General features: G+C 37.2%; 1 protein-coding gene across 4 annotated transcripts in view; it reads left to right on the top strand.

The window, feature by feature from the left end:
* PALLD (palladin, cytoskeletal associated protein) overlaps positions 1-25,501 on the top strand; it is a 190,274-nt gene that overhangs the window by 17,054 nt on the left and 147,719 nt on the right. Inside the window, exon 1 of one of the 4 annotated variants that reach the window (XM_035551058.2) lies at positions 23,124-23,301. The exons of 1 other annotated variant lie outside the window; for it this stretch is intronic. The gene's annotated coding sequence lies outside the window, so the exon portion shown is untranslated. Of the gene's footprint in view, positions 1-23,123; positions 23,302-23,464; positions 23,480-24,945; positions 25,006-25,501 lie in introns of those variants that run through there. 2 more of the 4 variants (XM_035551080.2, XM_035551099.2) reach the window with 2 other exon arrangements.

Here is a 25,501-nt window from a genome sequence, read left to right as displayed (position 1 = left end):
AGGCCATGCAAAACCCTTAGTTAGCAATGGGATGATAAAAAAAAAAAATCTTCCAGGATGACAATTTATACATGCACTGTGTAACTTCAGTAAGGCCACCAAGTCCTGTAGAGATTTTATCTTGTTTTGAATGGAACTTTGAATAGATTTTCTTGGTTTTCCACAGTAATAAGGAGAGGAATTTGAAGTGAGAGAAACAAAGGTTGTAATTGTTGTAAGTTTTAAAAAATGTCTTTTTTTTTCTTTTTTGTCTTTTTTTTCTTTTTTTCTTTTTTTTCATGTGATTATATTATTCCTATTTATAGCTCTTATAGTGTGCCTGTTTTGGGCTGAGAAAAATAAAATGATCCTTTTGCCTAGTATTTGAATCCCTTTCACTCCTCTAATTTTATGCTTGGTGAAACCTTATAGCCCAAGAACTCTTTGAGGGTAGTCATCACAGATCTAACAGAATACTTTTGATTTTTATCACAGCATGAAGGCAACATGAAGAAATGCTGAGATTCAATGATGCTTTTCTTCAGAGTAGCTACTTTAAAAATACCAGTGGAAAAAATGTTGACCTGTTTTAGGGCCAAATATTGTCTAAAAAGGAAGTATTTTGATTACATTGTAATAGCATGAAATATAGCCTAGATAATGAAAGGCAAGAGGATATGGCCTCTTACTATATAATCTTCTTGGCCATCAGCCAAAGCAGGAAATTTTCTCTGGGAGAGTGAAGGTATCATGTAACTTGAAAAGTAATGTATTTTTAGAGACACTAGCTTCATTTCACACTGCTTTCTAGAATTAGATTGTCACCTCAGAGAACAGACTTCTTGTTTGAAAAGCAGTCTGCATTCTCTTTTTTTTTTTTTCTTTTTAAATATGCTTTAACTGGATGAGGGGAGAGATGGAAAAGCTAGAAAATACAATTGTTTGAGGAAGGACTTATTACTCATATACAAAGGTATACTGGAGTATATACTAGAGAATAGCATACTCTGTTCATGACTGTAATACGAATGTGTCATCCTAAATGTGCACACTAAAATAACAGATTTGTGTTATTTCACTGACTCTCAGCACAGCCCAGATCAGGAAAAAATCCTGAAAAGTATAGTGATGAGTCCTGCAACTATCGTCTGCTTCTACTGTTTGTTGCACCATGTGTGTTCGTTCATTTTTGAAGTCTGTGTGGAGAGACCGTGGCATGTGTCCATGTAGCACCAGGGAGCATGGGGAGGGCAGGCTGTGGATGTTTGAAGGGATTAGAAATCTTTTCAGCTTGAAAGCATTTTGGTCGCTTATGGAGGTTTAAAAATACCTTTACTTATTGTACAGGAAAAGGTATACTGCTGAAAATGAAACAGTGAAATAACTACGTTCTTACTCAATTACAATTGAGTAAGACAATTACAAATTGCTGACCACCATTCTATTTATGGGGCCCAAGCTATCACGGTATGGAATTAAGTGCTGAGTAACTTCTGTATCAGAAAGTATATAAGGCCTGTGAAACGTCATTACCTGTACCACACCTACCATATTGTCTTATGATAGTGATGCTTCTTGTCAAAGTGAATGATTCAATTATCACAAATACTCTCAAAATTAAAAAGGCAACAGTAGGATTCAGCAGGGTGTGGGGCAACGAAGACTCAGGCCCACAACTATTCTGTTCCATCAAGCCAGTCTGATCTCACCTCCTGTTGGAGTTGGATAGATGTTGCAACAGACGGTATTGTTGGAGGGGTTGTGGGATTCCGTCCTTCTGCCAGTCCCATGTGGGAGCCCTACCGTGGGTAGCATGGGAGAATCAGCACCTAGGCGCGTTAGTACCAAATGCATTCTGATTCATGATGCCAGATACTGTAATGAGATCATATTATACATTATTTCTTTGGGGGCATCCACACCTCCCTTAATTGTTTCTGTCCTTTGAAGACATGCTGACTACAGCTGTGTTATTCCTTAACTTCAAAAGTTTCAACAAATTAAAAGGTTTTGAGAAGGATTTTGTGACAGCTAAGGGTGTGGTGGTTTATTTTTCCTCTTTTTTCTTTTCTTCTTTTTTTTTTTTTTAAGAGAGGAATGGGCAAAAAATTAGCTGTTTGGTTTGCCTAAATTCAAAGAAAATGCTGCCCAGTAATAGATGTATTATCCTGCCAGTTCTTTAGGGCATATTTTGAAATTTGATACAGGGCAACCTTTGTGCTAGAGATGTGCTTTTTGCCACACCTATGAAAATCCACCCAGAGCTGGCCAAGTTGTAACCTGCAGTTTTTCCTGGGTTTATATGTGGTTCCATGATTGAGGAATTTTGCCCTAAAGCAAAGATGATGTTTTTCAGCTGCAACTGAGAGCGCTAGAAATGCTGCCTGAAGTGTGTAAAGGCTTAAGTATTCTCCGAGAAAATAGTTCCTAAATATTTCAAATTGTATATTGCAATCCTATTTTCAAGGCAGTGATGACACCTTTTGTCTCACTATTAATTCTGAAGTTACTTGTGAAATATTCATGCAAAGGAAACAAGGAAATTAAAAGGTCCTGAGACATGACTAATTCTTATACGTAGGTAGGCATGGTGTGATAAAGAAGTCTGAATGTTGTTTGATAAAGCTGAGGCTCTAGAAGAGATGGAGCAGGAATGGGAGGGGATATAGCAAGTTGAAGACAAATGGAGGGAAAACAGCCCCTCTCAAACTCTCCTATCTTTACTCTGGCTCTTCTTGTGGCATTGGTAAATGTGGTGAAACCAAGTAGCAGTCCCATCCTTTCTTCTCCCAAACATTGTTACCATGTCAGTGAATTCTCTCAAGAGTAAGTGTTTGCTGTTTGGCATTTCCTAAAGTCTGAGTGCTTAACTTCTTAGCAATGCTCTTCAGTGTAGTAGGCTTATATGTAATGTCCTCTCTTTCCAAATACAACACCAGAAGATCAGATCCCTCAACTGTTATTCATGAGATGCAGTGAGACGCATGAGATGCATGCAAGTCAGCTTGTCAGACATACAGCTCCTCAAGCTGACTTTAAAAAATAAATAAAACATTTTACAATTAGATTTATTTGAGAGTGATTTTGAGAGTTTAACCTGTGGGTTGAAATTATTAAAATACTCAAATTATTTGTACCCTTTGAAATACATGAGAAATTGTTCTCCCAAATCTACCAAAAAACAAGACTGACAAAGATAATATGCAAATAAAAATTGTCCTTAAATGAATGGTTGCAAGGCATGAGTTTGATATTCTTCAGCCACATAAAAACTATCGGTTTTACCTGTGGGGATTATTTTATCAGCACATTTTATTCAAACAATAACCTTTCTTATCAAGCAGAACCAGGTTCAGTCTTGTTAATGGGATGAATTGGCAATGACTTCTGTCCTCATAGCAACCAGCAAATATTGTTCCAGTGGTCCAGAGAGGCCAAGGAGAGGCTGGGCACGCTGGGGCAGCTCACGCCAACAGCACTGTGCTGCAGTTCCTTCTCCTGACAACCCCCTCCCCTTTTCACTGACGTTAACGTTTTTAGAGTATGATCTCATCTGCAAATTGTAAATACTTGGCACTTTTATGACAGGAAAGTATTGCAATGTGCTGAGGCTTGCTTCATGAAGAATTTAGGTAGGAAGCATTTTTAATTTTACCATTATTGATGACTTACACATATTTGCAAATAATTCTGTTCTTAATTAGGCTAACATATACTTACTTTCAGTAAGAATTAATGTATACAGTATTTGGCATTTCATTTAAAGCCCTCACTGTTATTAGGGCCATCAGTGGAACTGCACTCAGTTGCCTTTCACTGTTCATAAATAAGCAGTGAGTGGAGAAAGGAGGAGGAAGGGGAGAACAACACAACTCACGACTCTTCACTGTATTTATAAGCCTTTAACATATGCCACCTAATAATGCCTCTTTTAAATCTTCTTCATTTTGTTGCCAAACTGCCTTCAATTCACTCTGGACAGAAGAATAAATAGTGGGATATTACATTGTCTGTTTTCTTTTCTTTTATATTTTCTTAATATAAAAATTACTTAGAAGATCCAAGGAGATGAACCATAAAAATACAAGTCAGAGAGTGTGTTAATATTTGGAATATTAAACATGTTTTTAATGGGTGTCTTTATTGTTTAATGGTATTTTCTAGGAAAGTACAATTTCTAGTAGAGAATCTTCCCTCTTTGTTTCAGCTTAAACCCACTATAATATATTTTGAGTAAATGTTGTAATATGTTCATATTCGTTATTTTGAATCTAAAGACCTACTGAAAGTTAATTTTTTTAGGATATATTAAAATTTTTAGGATATGCTATCATACTACCATTCAGTGTAGCTGCTTGACTTTAAATTCATGAAACAAAAGATGCCACTTTTAATATATAGATTAAAACCAGTAGAACCATCTTTTGAAAAGCTGCAGACTGTAAACCACTTAGCAACAATACTGTGAAGGTAGATTTAATCGGATCTAGTATCTTGAAGTCAGAAAAATAATTGATCAAATGTGCATTGTTCATACAAAAAATATTGTTTATACAAATTGTTGATACAAAAAATGTTAATACAAAAACATTTATTATGCCATAAACTGTTGAATTGTGTATAGAGTATGTTCTTACTCTGATTCCTGCTGATCATGCAGCTCTCATAATGATTTCAGTAGGTCACTTAAAATAATCTGTTAACTTCATCTGAAGAACAGAAAGGTCAGGGATATAATGGTTTCTGCAGACAGTCCTTAAAGGTGAGCTGTAAAGTTAAACTTAAATCTGGATGGGATCCAAAAGTTTAAATCTCCAATGCCCACACTGTCCTGCTGACAAAGAATATTAAACAGATTTTTCAGTAAAACATAAATGCTCATAAGCATGGGGATATATACATTGCTTTTATTTGAATCTCTTCTTGTCTCAGATGAATGCTTCCCTCAAGTTTTATCTTTGTTTGTGTTGGGTTTGTTGCCATTGTTCTGTTCACGAATTTAAGACGAACCTCTGTTTACCCTATATGAAAGTCCTTTTTTCAGGACTTGCTAACATTGTTACATGTCCCATGCAAAATTAGTTCTAAATTTGAGCATTTCTGCATGTTTTTAGAGAACATGAAAGTAGCATAAAATTTTAGGTGTTTAAGTTCTAACATGTATAATTCCTATTCATAACAATTCAGTCATTAGGCATTAATTCACTTCCCTGAGTTTCCCTATAATGATCCTGGCTGTGCGGAGACCAATGAGTGAAATAAGTGTTTAAAGACAAGGAAAATTACAAACATAGAAAATGATGCAGAAAGCTTCCTTGCAGGTAGAATAAAAGAACTGGTTATAAAGCACTTTGTTCTTTTATGTTGTCTCCTGGCGTACCCTTGTGGAGATCAATGTGCTGCTGTTATTTGTACCAGAATTGCGCAAATATGGCGCTATGACACAGAACTTTGAAATAACACCAATTAAGTTAGAAAACACATTTAGTCTATATGGTAGCAAGATATCAAGTGTTTCCTTCTATATAGAATGTGTGTCTTCTTACAGCAGTAATTCTCCACCACTTCACTATGGATAAACAGAAATGATATCATCGTGTATTGCATCTGTACATGTTTGATCTTGACCTTTCCACAGAACACTTAGAGACATTTAAGCCCTGAACTTCACGGCTTCCTTGGGATTCAAATTGAATTGTGTCATTTTAATTAACATTTATAGTCTCCGATTTCCACATCTTGATGACAGATTAACATACCAGCAGAGTGATAAAATGAGATTAAAAGGTAGGCAAACTTCTGTTTTTATTAAGCCTTGATGTTACAGAAGAAGAAAGGAATTTGATCATGGAATGTTCCTAGGCTAAGGATTTTATTAACAAACTTCCATGGTATTTCTTTTTAAGTTATTCATTATTACCTTGTATTAGATTATTGGCTTGCTACAAACCATGAGTTTGTAAACCTAAAGCTCCAGTGCCACTGAAACCTAAAACTGCAGGTGTCTTTGCATACCTGGACATTTTCTACTAAAGCCTTTTCATCTCTTTAGTGAAAACATTCTCGTTTGCTTTTCTTAAACTCCAAAGGCAAAAATATAGCTTGAAGGATTGCATCATAAAAATTGAGAGTTGATTCACTCTATGAATGATTAGCTATCTGTTATAAATTACCATCTCTTCTAAGCACAGTAGTCACTTCCAACAACTTAACTCATGGAAAAGATGTACCTTTGTTGTACATCACTGTACAAACTTTGATGTTTCCTTGGAAAAGATAATTACATAGTAGGTTGCTTGGTCTTTTGCTTTTTAATGTTGGTTTTTACTTCTTTGATTTAAACTATCTTTATTACATGAAGTAGCATCAGATTAAATGTTTATAATCTCCTAAACTAATTCAGCCAAACTAATTTTAGTGCAGAAACTCTGCATATTTGAAGCAAACCTCGTCTTTTGGATATGTGGGTTTTTTGGTAACTTCAGCATATCTCATTCTGCTGTATTTGAAAATACAGGGCAAGCAGTGTTTGAACTTGAAATGCAATTGGTAGATAGCTCAATTATTTCTGAATATCCCCTCTTGGTAACAGTAGTAGCAGGTGCTAGTGAGCTCCAATGATCTTATTCCTAGAAGTGCCCACATTCATTGGGGGGGCCTGAAACACTGTCTCTCTGCTTATGTTGGCCAGAAGAAGTGAAATACTACTGTTTAATATTGGGATCTAGGTATTTCTTGATTCAGATTTAGAAACAAGCAAATGAGCATTTCTGTGGGGAATTGTGAGTAAACCTGTAAAATAACCTGAAATCCAGATGAATATTAGATATTGTGGTGAACAGGCTTTGCATGTTATGAACATTTTCACTATTTTAAATTCATTTTTATTCCTATTTGGAGTTAAAATATTTTCTATGGTCTTTATTTTATTTTTTCTGCTGAAGGCAAAGCAACAGAAATTCCAGTGTTAGGATAAGGCCACTTTATAGGATGAAGTCCAAGACACAAGAGGGATGTAAGGCTTCAGGTGGAATGGTAATGCTCTTAGCTGCTCTGGAGGATATTAGCTTCTGGTTTTGTGTCCTATATAGGAACTTTGTGAAAGTCCTTTTTCAGTAAATTTACTATTTTAACAAGTAACTCACACTTGATGCTTCTGCCATTGTGCCTTTTGCCTTTTGAGCATGTGATATTTTTAAAGACAAATATCTGTTATTTCTACTAAATGTGTAAGAATTATATCTTTTCTAGTTACCTTTTTCAAACTAACAATGTGCATTCCCTAAATACAGCCCTCTCTTTTCCAGAGGGATTTGAAAGTTCCACTGCCTAGTTGGGTCTGAGGAACTGCTTAAAGCTTGACTAATATCCGTAGGAGATAGAGCTACCAGAGAAATTTTGCTTTCAGAGAGCCATCAAGGAGGAAAAGCCATGTCAGGCTGTGTGGGAGTAGAGGGAGTAAAGGACACCGTTGAGTAGGTAAGTAGGTATTGGCCAGCACTTACTAATACATTGTGCCAAAGTAATTAATAAACTGGATGCTCCACTGCATGGTGTAAGTGTAGTTTTGACTAGTGAGTGGCTTTATAGCACAGTAAATTGTTTGTCAGATTGAATGGCTGTTATTACCTGGGTATGACCAGGAACATACAGGCTGGAAGTGTTTTCAAAACAGACTGGTCCAGACTGGCTGAGAAAGTATCAGTCAGCACTAACTATACTGATAAGATTTTGAAAACAGTTTTTTGTTTTTGTTTTTACCAATCCTACTAAACAAAGCTCTATGCAGTATAGGAATGGGATCTTCTCAGTGTGTAAGTGCTGGTGGGGAAGTGGAATTATCAGCTATGGAAATAACTCCAGTAGAGCATTGTAACAAATTTGAAGACTGTTATGGATGAAGCATGAATGGAAATGTGTGTGTAAGCACCAGAAGAAACAGCAGCATAAGAGTTAAAATAATGGCTGGAAATGATAGAGATGAACATAATTCCCAGTTAATCAAATTAAAGACTTCTGTAAAACCCAAAAGGCAAGCACAGGACCACAGCATCACGTTAGTGGAATACTGTGCATTCTGACAATATTCATTTGATGCACTTCCTTCCACAGGCGTACTCTTTATATAGCAAAGAAAAAAACCACAGTACCACCAATGCCATGTCGCACACCCAAATCACTGCAGCTAGGGGAAGCAAATACTATTCAGTTTTTAGAATGGTTATTTTTCGAAGACTTTTGGGTAAGATACATCAATAAATACAGTTAATATTAGAAATGTTAGGTAACCAAATCTTGCAATCATAGAGCAGGATATGTGACCTTGTGTCTCACCCAACTCTTACATTATGGGAATGTATCTGATATTTCACTGAAACATCTCACATGCTACAGCAAGGCACTGCAGGAATAAACAAACTTGTATAATTTGTGAATTAGTGAAGAACATGTGTTCATCAATATTCATATTTATTTGTGTAAGAATAGGAAAGAAAATTAATAAACAAGAACGAAGAATAAAGGTGTACTGGATAGACTATATAAAAATCCATGTTGATATAACTGACAGTTCCAGGTCAGGCAAAATGTGTTTGAAATAGCACTTTGTTTTATGTGGCTACTGTCTTGGTTGTCATTTCTGACACTTCTCACAAGAGTATTTGAAGGCGGAAGGTATCTCGAAATCATCACAATTTTAATTTAAGATAAATATCCTTTTCCGTGAGAATATTTTAACTTGAGTAACTTAAAATGGCATTATACTGTAGTAAATTTAGGAAGCCTCTTTTTCTTCCCTCCTTGAGTGAGCCAGGAAAGCGTATGTTGGGAGTATTTGCAGTTAAATATTGAAATAATTTACAGACCAAAAACTATTAAACAGATACACACTTGTGAATAATTTTTTTTGTCAAAATCTCCAATTAGTGTGTCAGAAGAAAATTAACATTTTGTGTTGAGACCTGCTGTTAAGTAATTGTTGTTAAATGTAGGGTGCTTGCTGCATCTTCTTGCACAATTTATTTTGTTTTTCTCAGAACAATCAAGAGCATCTATCCAAAGTGACACCAGCATAAATGAAGTGTGATTTGATTATATACAAGAACTGCTTAATGACTGTGGAGTTCCCTAATGTGATACGGAGTCAAAATTACAAGGTTGTCAAGTGTCAAGGTTACACTTCTGTAACCACTTCTTATTCTCCACTTGGCTAGAACTGTCCTGTGCATTCATTATTCAGCCAAAATGAGCCTGTTTCCTCTGTGAGAGCTGAGGAGGCAGTTCCCATTTCTCTTGCGCAAGTAGTTTGCAGCTGAAGAAGGTGCCATTAGTCCTTCACCCTCTATTTATTTCCCAAGGGCTGAGATTTTTATTTTTTTTCTTTCAGGTATCCTTTGTACTTGAAGGTGATATCTCAGAGAATCTCATTTTACAATGAAAATTTATATCGGGGCGAATCCACTCACTGTGGAGTTAGCATTTATGGTGTAAGAAAAGTACATAACTTGCGTAGCATTCTGATTTAGTGCCAAATATTTTATATATGTCTATCTCACCAGTGGCATTTTTGGTTGATTATATATTAACGTTAACAGGCCATAAATTGCTATTTGTTCCTAAACACAAGTGCACCCATTTCAGGGGTTACTTCAAAGATGCTAAGGGAAACTGTTTAGTCCACATGTTAAAAAAAAAAACCTTGTCAATATACTAATTAATATATGTAGGTTCCACCACATTGTATTTGGGGGAAAAAAAGGCATTACATACAGTTGTGTTTCACATCATTTTGCTTCTAGCCAATGTAGTACCAGCCTATTTCCTCCCTGGTGGTCACTGGTAAATAGTACTCTAATCCTCAGGTATATCACTGCAATTTGCCCATATTGTGAGCAATGCACATACTAGATGACATCTCCTGGAAATGAAAGCTGTAACCAGGGGTACTGAGTTTAGTTCAATTTTCACTTTCATCCCCCTGTGTTTGTATTCTTTTGTCCAAGCATATCTCAGCTTGGATGTTTATAGAGGAAAATGTTCAGCAGAAAGGTTCTCAGCCCTTTATAGCTTGCTTATGCTCCTTTTAGCCTTGATTTTATGTATATGCAGACATACTGATTATCTGTAGACATACCGATGTTTATACCTAACCTCTTTTTTTTTTTTTTTTTTTTTTTTTTAATTTCACTTGATGCCAGTAAAATCCACCACTACCCACTTAGCTGTCCTCCAGTTCTAGAGACATGTCAGGGACCTGCTGATACCGTTTTGCCAGGTTGAAGGACCTGAGGTGAAGTACCTTTTGTACATACTGTCCATATTCAGCAGGATACTAGCTCAAACGCCTCTGTACTGCACTCTAGTGTATGGTCTGTAGAGTTCCCCCTCCCTACTCTACAGAAAGTCCTTCTAAAATCCTGATGATTTTTTATTTCTTTTTCCTTTATATATTTAAGTGGAAAATGTCATAGAAAAATATAAAATTGTTTTGTTTCTTCATTTGAAATTCACTGTGCTTTGAAAGGAGGTTTTAGTGGCTCTGTCTATGTTAATATCTGGAACTTCAAAGTGCTGTTTTCAACTGTATGCTGATACTTTAGCGAACCTAAAGCCACTATTCAGAATTAGGCACATGGAAGATGAGTTCTAGATTTACCTGCTTAGCTTTGAGCTAATGTTTCTCTGAACTTTGGTGCCGGACCTAAGTACTAAGTACTTAGGAACTTAGGTAATGGATCTGACATTTGGGTAGCTTATCTTTACATGTCTTTGTCTGGGGAGTGGCCAGCTGTACTGCTACATGCTTTGCAGTGTTGTCAAGCGGGGTTATCCAGAACAATTGCATAAGGATGCATATCACAAAAAGGGTGTAAAATCCGATAGGAGAGTGTAACTTCTGATGGAGACAGGCTTACACGTGCCTACAGTCTGTCTGTATCAATCAATCAGGCTCCTGTGTTTGTTACCAAAATCTATCTAGAATGTAAATAGCTGTTTTAAAAATGAAACTAAATCCAAATTGATCCTGTCTTTTCTCTAGTACTCTAGATAGTGCAGAACATTTTTTAAGATAACAAAAAGTGGGATTACAAAAGCAAAAAATTGAAGCTCTGTATCAGCAGAAAAAGTGTTTGTGCTGTTCCTGATAAACAATGTGAACAGAAAGCCAATAGCTTCTATTCCGTATAAATACTTCAATCTTACATGCAATTTCACAAAGCTTCCACATATTTAAAGAAAAAATCTCTCCCTTTAAAAAAGGAATAGAGCATTAACTATGAGCTGCTACCAAGCACTCATTTTGCAGTTCCATTTTCCTCTTGCAGAACAAATGACAGTTGTAGCCCTGACATAAAACAAGTTCATGAGCCTCTGACTTCATGAGGCTAGTTTAATAATGGATGTGGACTATCTGACCATCTTACCTGTTTGTTGGCATCTGTCCTTGTTTTCCTTTTCTCTCTTTTCTGTTCTGAAGAATATGAAAGGAAACCATAAATACTGTGAGGGGGGTGTGTGTGTGTGCGTGCATGTGTTTGAATGTATATTACGGGGAAGGCAAGGAGTATCTTAGTACACAGATAGGATGATGCTTGCAAAATTGATGGTACAGTTTGAGATACTTAACATGGATCATGCCATTAGCTCTAAGTAGTTCAAAGGCTTTGCAGTCTTTTGTCCAGTACTTCAGTTGTACAGGTATCTAGTCTGATCACTTTTATTCAGCCAATAATGAATGTTGAAATGCATACATTTTAATATAAATATGCTTTTTGGTATGTACTAGCAATTTTTATAAAAATATTGTTGTTGACACTTGTGTATATTGACCTATTTGATCTTTAAATTAGAATATTATTTCACATCCCCAGTAATTTGCATTTCTAGCATCTTTCAGTTGTCTTTCCATGTCACTCAGCAGCTTGCTGCTCTTCTGAAGAGTAATATGAGTAATATAAGAGGAAATACAAACTGGTTGTCTAGAAACCATCTAGATCTGGCCAGGCTTATCCCCTCTTCCCACACTAGAAGTGTGAATGCGATTCAGTAAGCTACATGCTTGATAGACAGTAGGTGTCTTTAAAATAGTCAGACTTCCTTCTACAGACGCTTCTGTTGAAAGGTAGTTCCTATGCGAGTCCTCCTACAGATACCTCACAAAGCAAGACAAGTAATGTTTGCAAAAGGATGCCCTCGGAACTGGAAAGCTGTGCATGGAACTGGGGTGGTCCAGACAGATTTAACCCACATTATGTATGCTTTTGGTGTTGTTTTGGCTACTTTACAAAGCAGGCAAACTGCCAGTAGAAAATGGAGCACTATTACCTAACAAGCTTTAATTTCTTTGTGAGGCTACAGCATAGCAATAGCTTGCTGCCTCCACCAAATCTAGGGCCCCAGTGTTTGGAATTGTGTAAATATAGAGTAAATAAGTAACTTTTTTTTCTATTTCCCAAGTGCAGAGATCACTGCAACAAGTAGTGATAAATTGATATTAATCATATCTAATTTAGGAGTAGGCAGAGGCTAAGGGAAGGGAAAGGAAAGATAAGTTTTTCTTCGTTTGCTACACACTTAAAATAATGTCTTCCATTTTAAAGAAGGAGTTGGTATTTCCAGGCAGTGTCCAAAAGGGAGGCAGTGAACAAACTTTGGCAAACGCAGATGCTCTGTCCATGTCCTGGGAGCCCTGACTGGCATGTGGCAGTGAGATGTTACTTCTGGCACCATGTGCCTTGATGATCTGCTGAGTCCCTGGCATAGCAATCTGTGTAGCAAAGATCTGTGAAGACATCAAGGACTTGGCAGCATTGTATGCAACTTAGCAATACAAGCCTCAATTTGCCAACAGGTATTGCTGCATGAGTTCTTTCACTGAATGCAGAAACAAAAGCCAGCTTTTCAGTGAGTGAGAGGGAAAGCGAACTTCTTGCCAGCTGCATTACTCATTAGTCCTCTTAACCTAGCTTAACCCTTTTGTGCTCAGCGAAGCTGTGAAGAAGCAAGGAGTGTTTGAATGCTTTGTGGATGCTTTCTGCATTTGTTCATCAACTGTTAGAAAGCAGCTGGCCATGCTGCAAGAGTGAAACTTTAGGAATGTGTTTCCAGATCTGCTTGGGCAGCTTGCCCTCCAGTTTGTGAGGCTATAGTTGAAGGTATGCAAAGATCAGAGATACTGTACTGGAGAGCAGCAGGATGTCTGCTTAAGACATTTGGGATAGTGTATGCATGGAGTATCCATTTTTCACCGTAAATCCTGTTTGCCATGCAATTAGCTCAGAGCTCGCTTTGCAGAGTGATGTGAAATGTGGTCGTGTTTTGCTCTGAAACACACATGCAATCACTCTGCTTTTGTTTCCGTATGGCAGTTACTGCTGCTCATGCCATACTGAGGTATTTTGACATATGGACAGGGTGCAACTTCTCTCTTAAATGAAATAAGTCTGAAGGAAGACAACAGGTCAATAGCACTTCCTCCCCTAATGCAAGCTGAAAGGGGTATGAAGTATGTAGGTTACAGGGAGTCACAGAGCAGACAGCAACCTCAAGGAGGGTACCTCAATTCCTGCTGCATGGCTCTCAGGGCTCCTGCCCCACCTGCCAGTAGTGCTATAGCTCTCTCTCTGGCTGTCTACAAGGACTGAGGAGAAATTTTTAGGCAGGCAGCATTACCTACTGATTACTTAAGACCACCCAAGTGAGGCAGCATCTCACTGGCAAGTGAATGTGAGCAGACAAGAAGGGCTCTGAGCTCTCATATTTCTGAGGCCATGCGCACTGCCAGGAGGAGTGCAGAGGAAGAGGCAGAGGTAAGGTAGGTGCTGCAGGAATAATGCTCTTGGGGTAAGGCACCCCAGCTTCTCCCATCTAATGGCCTCCTGCCTAGCCCTTGCAATATCTGGGGCTGACCTATAACACTGCACCTAAGGAATGGCCTTCTGTGGGAGAAGACAGCCCTCATTTAAAAGCTGCAATTCAGAAAGCTCATTTGGTGCACTGTATTAATTGCCCAGATGTCTGTACATGACAACTTCACCTAGTCTTTTCCAGGTGCCCTGAAGCTTTCTTCTGTGTGAAACTTTGCAAATTCAGCTTCATCATAGAAATATTTTACATGAAATGAAATTAGGAGTTTTTTCTATACCAAGACTTGTCTGACACTGTTACTGTTTCACTCATTTTGTTTGTTTGTCGTTCTTTCATCTTGCCACCACCAAAAATAAACAAACCCAAGTGAAAAGCCTTGGTTAAAAGAGCATGGGATTTCAAATGGCTGCGGGGGGGACAAGAAAACCACCAGCTGCACGCTAGCTCACTGTAAGAAAAGCAGTGGGCTAGGTGGCCTTTTGTGTAGGCCCTGCTCTTAGAGTATCCCAAACTGTTCACGAAAGCTTGCCTTCTGGATCCAGCTCCACAGCACTTGCCCCAGCTCTCCTCGGTGTGACCACACTCAAATCCTGCTTGCCTTTCAGCTGGATATTTCTGCCTCCTTCTACCATAATAATCTTTGAACTGGAGGTCAATTTCAAACAGAATTTATCAAAAGTAGAGATTTCAAACTTAGCTATTTCAAAGCTCTGTTTAAATAAGAAACCCAGCTTAATTTACCTGCTGAGCTTAAGGCTTCTTTGTTCGCACAACTCATTATGCAAAATTATTTTTTTGTTTCCCCAGCTGCTGATGAGTCAGCTTCTAGATACCAGACCAGAAGTATCGATGTCAACACAGCATATATCATTTGGAAGCTAGGGGGCATAGAAGGAATTGCAAGGTGCAAATCTGAGGGTTGACAATGATGCTCTTAAGGGGAAGAGAAAGCGATTTGTGTAACACAGACAGCTTTGTAAAATATCAAGGTGGAGAAAACCTAGATCCTGCTTATCTATAAGAAATCATCCCTGAAGAATAGCCTGAGTTTTATTGCATGTAAAATTAAAAAGTTGTAGGCATTAGATTGATTAGATAGAGGTAAAAAAAAAAAGTCACTCCGTGAATTGGCCCAAGCTTACTGGCAGTGTTTAGGGAAAATTTATATAAAACAGTCTACTGTGCCCTAGCAAGCAAAGTGAATCTGAGGGGAAACTGTATCCAGACTTCAGGATGACTTAGGTTTACAGAGGGACGAACCTTCATATGTGGGAGGTCTGAAAAGAAAAAAATCTCCAACCATTAGTACCTCAGGGGTAGGGGTCATACTTTATGAGCACAAACAAGGCTACAATTACTGCTAACTGCTCCTTGGGAAAGGCAGTATGGGCTTGAAGAAGGGGCAGTTCGGATACATGTTTCTTTAAGCTGCACATTAGTTGTTTTTTGAGACAGTGGCTTGCAAATCAGATACAAGTTTTAAATGGCAAAAATAATCTGCTACAAAAATAGCTGGTTTGGACATTACACCCAAGAAATGATTTGGTTCCCTAATCCTCCCAGTCAAAGCTGGCTGGATCAGTTAGTAAAGGAAAAATGTTGAGGAGTAAGGTAACAACAAATAGCCTGTGCATTGGAATATATAAAAACAAAACACAGTAATGCAGTGTATTGCTTCTTAAATTTACTAAGTGCTTTAGTAAAAGACAGATTTTCCAAAATGGCTGAATATTTTAAAATATTTCAAAAAAGTATTGTTTTGATGAGCAGAACCAACTCTGTATGTACTAATATAAAACATCTGAGAGTCTACAGAAAAATCACAATTTTAAAATCACTTTAAAGACAGAAAAAAAATCATGGTTACAGCTTCAGACACTACTGGCCACAAACACTCCCAAATGCATATATCAGCATGCACCCCCGCTCTCCCCCACCCCTCTCCTTCTTCAAGGTTTCAGCAATGCATTAGAAAAGGAATGGCACTTTCTGTTAAGCATAACGTGTTTTTTTTCCTTAATTTTATTTTATTTGTATTTTTTGTTTTTTAATCTACCCATGAGCTAATTTCCTGAAGTGATTTTCTTCCGTACTCAGGCATAGAAATATGTGGTTTACCTCAAGTTACTTTTGAAGAATTACTGCTGCACAGTTAATCCGCCTGAATAGCATTTTTAAGATTTTTTCAAATGATGAAAGGGGATTTGTCCCAGAAGTAGGTGAAGCAGGCATCCTGGTAAAACTCAACCTCCACTCTGCAGCTATCCAAACAGCCAAAGCAAGCTTGCTTTTATATAAAAAGCACTGATTGATGTTCAAGGGAGGCCCATTGCAGGCGGTGCGTGAACTGGGACCCCCTAATGGGCCAGTCAGCAGTCTCTGCTAGGTGATCTATTGGGAACTTTCCCCTGCCCGACCTAATCCTCAGTGTTTGTGCCAGAAATGTTTTCTGGAAATCATGCTTAGAGACATCACATAGTTTATTTTAAAAAATAAAAATAAAAACCTGTGTTGACTCCAAATTGAAAAGGTGTAAAGAATATGTAAGTGAGTAGGATTTCATCAAAAACAGTTCAAGAATTAGATATGCTTCTGACAGATTTAGACATACTTTTATTTCACTTTCTGATGATTACAATAATTTCTCTGACAAGTGTTAATTCCTAAGTTATTTCTATAGTTCCTACCCTCTATATCCAAATGTAATCTTTTTTCTGTCATTGATCATGAAAAATATTTTTTACTTTCCAGAAAAATACTTTTTTTGTTTAATATAGTATCCCTCACAGTTTAATGTTATAAAAGTTTGAGAAAGAAAGCTTGCTAGCTTTGTAACTTGTTTACAGAGGGTAAACACCAAGAGTGATAGAGAGGATCTCTTTTTAAGTAAGTAGTCATGCATAATGTTTGTCATCTCAGACATGAATTTGGTTTTACATTTTGAAAGGCTACCCCCCATCTAGCAGAAAGCATGTGTGCCAACTATTTATATTTTGCACTAGTAGTAAATCAATGAATTGTAGTGTTTTGTGGGTTTTTTTTCTTGTTTGCTTAAATTAAAAACAAAGTCTTGTCATGGCTATAAGAACTTCTCGAGTAGTAGTGAATCTAGCTTCAGAATCCAATACGGAGGGCTTGTTTCTTCAATTTAGCTAATTACTTTATGAGATTTTATAAATGCTGGCTAACTATCGACTCTGCTGAATGCTTATACTGCTTAGTAAACACACCTTGAAAATATGCAGTGTTTTTTCACTTGGCTTAAACTAATCACTGCGTTTCTTTAAAAGGAGGTTGTTCTTCCCATTTTAAAGCTTTGTGGTTTCTGGTTGTTCTCAATCTGCTGCTGGCTGAGAATAGAAGAATTTGTGGTACAGTGAGAAGGACAGAATGGTTAGATTTTCCATGTTTTTGTTGTAAATAATGCAACTTATTTTTTAATAACTGTTGTGTGACTTTCAAAGGATGGCAGTTGCCTTACTGTCAGTTGAAAACTTGACTAGTGTTCAAGAAATAAACCTTTAGGACGTGATAAAAAAAAATGGGGGGTTCCATCCCAGTTTAGGGATCATAGGTTCATTCTTTTTTTTTTTTCAAAATATTTGTTGTTTCAAACTTAAAATATATTTTTATTTAAACAGAAATGCTGGATTGCTTCTTTTAAACTACTTTCACTGATAGAGACTGCAGAAACATATTTCTTCACCCTTAAAATTGTTCTTTAAAAGCTCGACTAGAAAGGGATAAGTAAGTTTTAAAACAAAACTCCTTCAGAATATCTGTATGGTATTCTGATTTGTATGAGAGCAGAAGGGTTTTGTTGCACCTACAGGACAGAGGTCATGCAGACCTCTTTTTATATTGCTCCATTTTATAAATAAGCTCCTGTTAGTTATTAGATTATATCATAATGAGTTTGATAGTGTTCGTATTAACAAAATACATAAACTAAGCTAAGAATTAAGTTCATCGACTGTGTTCTTCACAGATTCTTAGAACCGCAACTAAATTTAAAAATATGTACTGTACAGGATTTCATGGTTTATTTTGTTACTTTCCAGAAACCACACAAAGAAAATGGTTTATGAGCTTCTTCTAACATGGCTCTCTCACTTCTTGTTTCTTGGCTAAAATGGCAGCAGTGTCACCTGCAGACTTCCTGGACCTTTGTTTGCATAGAGAAGGAGGTGCTGGTAATGAAGGAAAGTCTGTTTCAAGTAGTACTGCTACTAGAGTCTGGTCAGTTGTCCCAGAGTTTTGCCTTGTTTCCTTGGAAAGGAAAGTCACTAAAAAACTGTGGCTTCTGCTGCATTAGTAAGGTGACCAAGGTGCTGTATTCAAGCTACATCTGTTTTCTGGCACTTCTCAAGGATTTTCTGGAGTAATTGATGTAGATAAGGACTTGAAAAAAAATTAAAAGGGGAAAAAATATATAAAAACAAAACACAGTAATGCAGTGTATTGCTTCTTAAATTTACTAAGTGGTTTAGTAAAAGACAGATTTTCCAAAATGGCTGAATATTTTAAAATATTTCATATACTTATGCTGAGATTACAAGGGATTTTAAAAGACAGCAAAAGAAATGGGTGATTCTTTAACTTAAACAAAATACTTCAGCCATTTGACTTGTTTGGGCTTGGGGTGCCTGCATGTATCTCCAAAAAGTAAACAAATTTTCATTGAAATCAGATGTAGTAACTGGTCTGGAAAGTAATAGTTATTGTTCTTGCATATTTGGGTCTTTGGAGAATTCCTTCTGGCATCTAAATCAAAGAGATGTGTACTCAACAGCATTCCTATATTTGATTGACTTTCCGGCTTAAGTGCAGATTATGAGAATTTTTATTGGTGTAATTGTAACAAATATGTATTTCTAACAGTTAACAATACAATGCAGCAATAAAACATTTGGAAAATCAAACTTGCCTGAATGCATGCTGTCAGTGGGATACAGATACTGACCCCGGGGACATCCTGCTTGAGGCTGTAGCTTGTAGCTACCATTCATTTTAATAGGCATGGGATTTGAGAAGTTTGTGATTTCTTTGAAACTTCAGTTGAGGTATGATATTAATTCGGCCCTTGGGTTGTGTGGAAGAAATCTCATTAATTATCATATTATGAGATATTTGTACACATCACTTTATGTACACAGCCTGTATGGCTGTTTCTAATACCTTGTTCTTGTGCATCTCTACTTCTTACGTCTAAGAGAATTAACAGTGCTTGCAAACAGAACATCAGAGACCCCAAAGGTGGTAGAATAGTGTATGTTCTTTTCTCTTTCTACACAGAAAGTTTTGATGCAAGGCAAGCGTTATGGAAATTTTGATTTCCTCTGATTTAGATCATATTTTTTCTAATCATTTATTCAAATATATTGGGTGTGGGGGGAGGGGGAGAATTGTATTTCTCTTAAATACTAACTTATGTTATTCCTCTGAGAGAAGACTTTGGAACTACACAGTGAAATCTTACTTTCAAAAATGTCTAAGTGCTCTTTAGCCCCATTAAGAATGAAATTTTGACATCTAAATAACTTCAGAGAATGCAAATACTTCACTCTTTATCTTTGTGGAGAAAAAACTCCTCTCTAAGCATCTACCACAGAAATGGTTCTGCTTTTTAAAAGAACACAAATCTTTAGGAGCAGTGAGGAGGGTGACAGAGATCAAGGGAAATCATGCTTTGGGTCTGTAGTGACAGAAATCATGATTAGAAGTTGGAGGGGCTGTATGGATAGGAAAAAAAAAAAAAAAGAAAAAAGAAAAAGAAAGAAAAACCAAAACCTTTAAATGTTTTCCTACCTAATCAAAGGTACACTCAAAATAGCTCATCATTTGAACAATTAAGGTATGTAGCTTTCTAAAAAGAAAATGTGTGAGGAATATGCAGACTGTCTGACCTCAGCTTCCTACCTTTTTTGCATTTTTCACCAGTCTTGCTTCTTTTCTTAGATTATAGCCCTGGTCATGCAAGTGCTCCCTACATTCAAACACTGTGTGACCTTTACTGCTGAATGTCAGATTTACATATGCTATATTGGGAACACATTTGTGCGTACGAAGTATGAGACACTGAAGTTGTTAAATGGCCCAGTTCACCGGAGCTTGTGTCTACGAAGTGGTGAGAAGAAGTGAGTCAAATTTATTTTTTCTCCTTAATACATGGATGTTATTATATTGCACTATTATTCTCAGGAGAGAAAAAATGAAAAGTAGTGGCTTCTTCATGCAAACAGTCCTGGACAGTCTGCCACAACCTCTCTCACTGGGTCTTACCATATAGCAATAAGAGAAAATGTTGCTTTTCAGAAGCTACTAGTAGCCAATTCTGACATCGGTTAGAACCCTTGATCATCCTTAAGGAATCTGTTGAATTTGCATTGTAGTTTGCTTGTTATAATTTCTTATCCATGTATCTAATGCTTCAGAAATTACTGTAGCCACCTGGTCCAAAGAGCAACCAGTTTATGGTGACTATATCTTACTAAACAAAGCTTTACTCCCACCTTTCTCATTTCTGCCTGTAGTGAGAATGAACTTTCAATGAAAGAAGGTATAATATATCCTTTTCTTTTCCTTCCTTTCTTAATTGAGGATAGTTGGAAAGCAAACTGAAATAGGAGAAATGTTCATCAGAAATTGAAACTTGCAGCTGAAATGTTTGTAGTCAAAAAATAAGATGATACTTGGAGCAAATCAGCTGCAAATTAGCAAATGTACAGTTGTAATTTTCTTAAATGTGATAGGGTTACATTATATTGGAGGTAAATAACCATGATGTTAGTGGAGTAATGTTTTTTAGTTCACTAATTGTACAATAAGAAGTACTTCTAGGTATTTTTTTGTGCTGTATGCATTTGTAATCTGTGTAGACTTCCGACAGTGACAAGAATCCTAGTAATGATTAGTTTGATGGATAAATGTTGTGGAACATCAGCCACTGAGCTACTCAGTCTTAGTTTATCACATTTTATTTGAATTTTTGGTTGTCAGGGTTTCAAATTCTCCAGAAAGCCACTTGATGATTTTGCATCTCTGGTTATGACAGGGCAGAGGAAAGTGGGTGACAGTTTTTTGTTTTTGTGTTTTTTCACTTGCTTATTCATGTTTATGTTGTCATTTTATACTTTCTCTGAATTCATATTCTTCCAGTCCCTTGCTTTTCCAATAACAGTGAGCAGAACAAATTCAAATGTCTGGAGCAAGGTTTTGGACAAATCTTTCTTCTGGAGACTAAATTGCAATGAAACTAGATATAGGCTTATTGTTGTCCACTGAAAGCATATGGTTTTTCAAGTTAGGACTGTAATTAGCCAGGTCAGCAAATTCAGTGCAGCTGATATTCAAGATGAGATGAGGTGTGGACTAAAAGCCCTCAGGTAATCTTATCTGTTCTTGATCTTTTCTTGCATGTGAGGTTTGTCAGGTAGAATTTGGGCTGGCAAACCTTGAGACAGGAAAGGAAGCCAAGCTTTGAAACGCTTACCAAGGAGTAAAGTACCAGGAGAAAAGTACATCACAGTAGGGCTCAGGGAACTTCCTGATACAGAACTTGGATTTACTGTAACTTTTTATGGCCTTGAAATATATTGAAATTCAGTCTCTAGTGAATATGCAGGAAGGCAAACTTAAATCATCATAACTTACTTTCATTCCAGATGGTTTCTATAGGCTTCTGAGACTTACCTTCAACATAGAGTGTATTTGTAATTTTAAAATTTAACATAGTAATTTTTTGCTACTAGCTTTGGAAAAGTGCTGTAATTTCTTTAATGTAAGTGGAATGTAGGCAGCAGTATTATATGGGTTCTCGAAAACCTAAGCTCCTTATCCAAAGACCCATTAGTCTTACTAATGGATTAAAAAATAAATAAATAAATAAATAAGTCCAGAAAAAGCATTGACTCTGGATGTGGAAATCTCAGTGTCTGATGTCTGAGCTATACTGTCTTCCATATTAAGGAACAAACTCTTGTGTAAACTGGTAGTTGTTTCTTCCTGTCATTCTCGAAACTGGCACACTGCAGTTCAATGCTTTTCTTCTTTCTTTCCCATTTTTATTTCTGTTGTGAGAATTGTTATTTCAGAACTATTCATTGCTGAAAGTGACCAGATTTCCTCTTCTAAAGCACTTAGTACCATGTCAGTTACCTGAGGATCTTGGGGTAAATTATTCTGCAGGAGATAAAATTAAATCCAAGATTGCTTTGCCCGTTCTTCATATTGTTGTGTTTTAATTAAGCCTTTTAAAAAGTAATGCTGCTTACTTCTCAGAAAGTAGTATGATAAAAGTATAAAATGTATTGTGTTAGTTTGTAATATCTTGAGGACACTTGCTTGAAATTCAAGCCAGACTTGATATAATAAACAATCTCCAGAAATTGTCATTAGAGACTGCTTCTGGGCATAGAAGTAGCTTTAGTGACCCTCAAATTTATTTGACAGAGTCCAGATTAAATGAAGCAATCGAAAGGCAACGCTGTCACTAATGGTTTATTATTCTTCCTTAAATTTGTTGTTCACTTGTTAATGACCATTTTTACGATTTTAAAAAGCCCAGAATTATTATTTAAACCAATATTCTAAAACTTTTTACTGCTGACAATAGTTACATTGCAGCTTTGTGATTACCTAGGAAAGAAGTCTTCATTTATTTTTCTGTAGGGTTTTCTTTTTTTGTTGTTTGGTTGGTTGCTTGTAGTTGTTGTTTTGATAAAAGCATTTTCCTGACTGTGGAAATTATTTTTGAAAAAATAAACTATTTGAAGATATTTTATATCCCTATTTCTGCATTATACTGTACATTTGCAACATTTTCTACTTTAACAATCACCATTTAGAAATACCTAGGACTGGAATTTAGGAACTTCTGGAAAGGCAACCATGGTACTATTTTTTCTGACACATAGTAAACTTAATAATAGCTTCTATTTTTTTCTCTCCAGTTTGCAAACAAACGAATGCATACAGCGTGAAATGCACTCTGGCTTCAGTGTTACCGAGTAGACTGCTACTAAATCATGCTTTCTCTGACGTGTCCTTGTAAGTGTAGAGCTCCTCAGTTCCAGTTTAATAGCACAATCAAGCGAGCTGCAAGTCACACTGGAATTTTTTCTCTACCTACTCTTGAGATCAGAATCTTAGGGTAGAGATACTCTGCACATGTGATAAGGGGAGAGACTGGGGGGAGACGGATCGGCACATTACTTCCTTCATGTTATTTTTGGATATGACTAGCATTCCTCCCCTTACACACACCCTCTTTTTCTCCCCAGCCCCCATCTCTTCCATGCATTACAAGCTCATACAAACACTCTCACGTACGCTGAAGCAAAAGTAAGAGCAACAGCTGGACTGAAGCCACAGGACTTAAACTCCGCTTCCTCATTGCCAGCAGGCTTTGTTCTTTGGAATCACTCAGAACTGGGGAGAACGTCTTCATTGCTGACCGTGAGTGGCTGGAATTTTGGCAACTCGGCTCTCTATTAATTTTTTCTCTGCTCTTCTGCAAACTAGGCTGAATTTAGAGCAGCAAAGCTCAGAGCTGGGAATAGGCAAGAAATAAAGGATCCAGAGACGATCAGCCATCAGCTTCTTTGGGGGGTGGGGGTCCATCTGTTCCCCAACGGTAAGTGCCAGTATTAAATGTGTGTAAAGATGCAAGAAAGAATAAGGTGCTTTAGCTGTTTTACTACAATAGGGGAGGGGAAAAAAGTGCGTGAGTGAATCATACAGCACGTCTTCAGTAATAGTGGTCTCCAAACAGCGCCTAGCAGTAAAATTTTCCTCATTTCTCATTTTCCAAAACGCGCTGCAAGAATGTATATATTTTAGCCACATTCCTAAGTACCTGTGCAATTCTGGAAAGCTTTCCAAATGGCTTCAGTATTGGTTTTTCTGCAGATCTTCTTTGTTTTGAATCATGTAGAACAGAGTGGCTTTAACTTGCAGAGTAACCCATTTCTTTTAAGTGCAAGAGCTGAACCTGGGCAGTGAAGGTTTTCCCTTGCAGACGATACCTATAAAGCTAAAGTTCAGGGAGGATGGGGGGGTGAAAAGGGATGAGATGCTTCCTAAGACTGTTTATCTTTAGCAACCAAAAATAGACTGGTTTTAAATGATTGGCATTCATTCAGAGGTCGTCCCCCCCTGCCCCCTGTAACCCCTCCTACCCCTCTTACCTTACCCCCCCCTCCTCCCCAACCTTAGGGGCCAAGCAAATCTGTTTTTAAAAACAAAAAGATCTGAGGGCCTTCCGTTTTACTGCATGCAAGTGAAAGCTAACGTACAGTGGAAGAGTGGATGTGCTTGGATAAATTACTATCTTAGAGAGGACAAGAGCTGCAAAAAGAAACTTGGTTGTCTTCCAATAAGCAAAGTGATTTAGCTGGTCTTGCTTTATTTAAAAGCTGACTGCTGTCAGAAGACTGCTGTCTTCTAAGTTTGCTAGCAGAATAAATTGCTTTGTAACAAAGATCTTTTTTTTTCCCTCTCCCTATCTTGTCTTTCAGAAAAGTTTTATAAAAATCAGCAGAGCAGCAGGTTAATCCAAATGCCCTGCTTTCAGAAATGGCACCTAGCTGTCAAAAGAAATTCACTCTAGGGACCCATTTGTTTTAAAGCTAGTGATAAGCACTGCTACCAGCGTGCTGTTATGTCTTGCTACATGGCTTATCTTTAAGTAATAAAAAAAGAAACCCTTGAAATCCAAACGTTCAAATATGTAGTAATTGTAGGGAAGGAGAGAAGACCAGGTCATTGAACATATTTATGTACTTGTTGGGGAAAGGTTACTAGGACAATAGACCTGAAAAGAGGAAAGCTTTCCTTTCTCATCTCTTAACTCTGGCTCAATTAACTACTTCAAGTAGTTACTTCAGTGTTTTATGTGGACTGGCATGCAGCACCTTTCCTCTACTGCCTTATTTTCTGCTAGTTTGTCAGAGATTTGTGAAGGTGAATCTAGTCACATGAAAAATATGCTGAATGTTCAAATGGGTGGTTGTGCAAACTATAGCAGGCACTGTCAATAACCTGTTTGTTCTGAGGTCTGCAACTTTTGTTTTTTTCTAGTTCAGAAACATATAACCAAAACTCACCCTTTCTGACCTTCACCATTCATTTGGAAGAACAGTCTGCTTGGTGTGCTAATTGGTAATAAATAAATCTGCTAAATTCTTTTACTTTGGAAAAATTGCAAAATGGTGCTCAGCAGGATAGTTTGCAATGTGTTAGGATGTTGGTGATATTTAGTGCACGTTTTGTTTGCAATGGACTGAGGCACTTCTTTCTATGGCAGTTCCTAACTCTATTTATGGCAAGTTATTCACTGAACTGGAATTGCACACTAGAACTAGCAAAGATTCTTTTTCGGAGCTAAAAATGGAATGGTGTTTTCCAGAGTTGGGCTCCCCCCTGCCGATGGCAGTATGTCAGGTTTTCTTAGAAGTTGCTTTCAGTTTCACAATTTACATGGGTGCTATAATGACTTCTTTTTTTTTCTTCATTGATGTGGTGGAAAAATCTGACATCTTTATGCTGTTTTTCCTGCTTTGATATGTTAAATCATATTTTCTACTGACTGTGAGGTTTGGCACTGAGTGAGTTCAGAGATGGGCCTTAACCAAAACCCCTGGATTCCAACATCCCT

The sequence above is a fragment of the Cygnus atratus genome, chromosome 4 (genome assembly GCF_013377495.2).
Source record: "Cygnus atratus isolate AKBS03 ecotype Queensland, Australia chromosome 4, CAtr_DNAZoo_HiC_assembly, whole genome shotgun sequence".
Classification (NCBI taxonomy): domain Eukaryota; kingdom Metazoa; phylum Chordata; class Aves; order Anseriformes; family Anatidae; genus Cygnus; species Cygnus atratus.
The sequence above is the reverse complement of the archived record's forward strand: the minus strand, read 5'-3'. Positions and strand labels throughout refer to the sequence as shown.